General features: G+C 32.7%; 1 protein-coding gene across 1 annotated transcript in view; it reads left to right on the top strand.

The window, feature by feature from the left end:
* The window catches only part of EMH_0058860 (uncharacterized protein), a gene marked incomplete at both ends in the record, with an annotated part of 4,252 nt that overhangs the window by 979 nt on the left and 2,394 nt on the right, over positions 1-879 (top strand). The gene's annotated exons all lie outside the window — the stretch shown is intronic.

Consider the following 879-nt stretch of genomic DNA (forward strand, 5'->3'; position numbering starts at 1 on the left):
TGTCTGTCGGGTTGACTAGTATTTCCTAAGACATGCTATGTTTGATATTGAATATATAGAACTTATATATATTGAAATTATTGCATTTTCTTTTCTTTTTATTGTTCTGATTTCGTTTTTCTTCCGTTTTTTTTTCTCTCTCTTGTTTCAGGTGTATGCAGGAGCGCAGTGTATGGGGGATATGGTGGTTCAGAATTCGTCTCAGTTGCATTGGGGTGTAAATATAGCGGGAGGAGTGAAAGCAGAATCATCGAATTGTGCTGGAAAAGATTTCTGGCGTTTTTGTAGTGATTGCTCAGATGGTCTTTTTTGTGGGCCAGAAGCAGACCTATTGAAACAGGTTTTGCATACAGCAAGAAAGGTAATTAAATATTTTTGTGTTTTGTTTGTTTTCTTTTTATATCCGCGAACTAGGTGAATAGTAATATAATATAGTAAAATATAATAAAAAAATATACATATATATATATATATAATACAATATAATAAAATACAAGAGATGGAGAACGGTGGTGTAGAAAAGGAAACAACATTTTTCACTCGAATTAAACAAGAAACACGGAAAGCTCAGTTTTTCTTGCTTCTCATCCATCTACCTGCAGATATATATAATATGCTGCTGATGCCAACAAATAAATAAATAAATAAATAAATAAACTGAAAGCGGGGGGGGATGGGGGTGTAATACTGTTCGTGCTGGTAGTAAAGCCGTAAACCAACAACAAAAAAAAGTTGAATTAGGAAAGGCCTTCGCTGCGCAATTTGAAACGATGCAGAGATGGGCTCATCCGTCTATCTCTGTATGCTTGGGTTCATGTATAGTACATCTTTATAAATATATATATATATATATATATATATATATATATATATATATAT

Source organism: Eimeria mitis, genomic scaffold (genome assembly GCF_000499745.2).
Source record: "Eimeria mitis Houghton genomic scaffold, Emh_scaff2796, whole genome shotgun sequence".
In the NCBI taxonomy this organism is placed as follows: Eukaryota; Apicomplexa; class Conoidasida; order Eucoccidiorida; family Eimeriidae; genus Eimeria; species Eimeria mitis.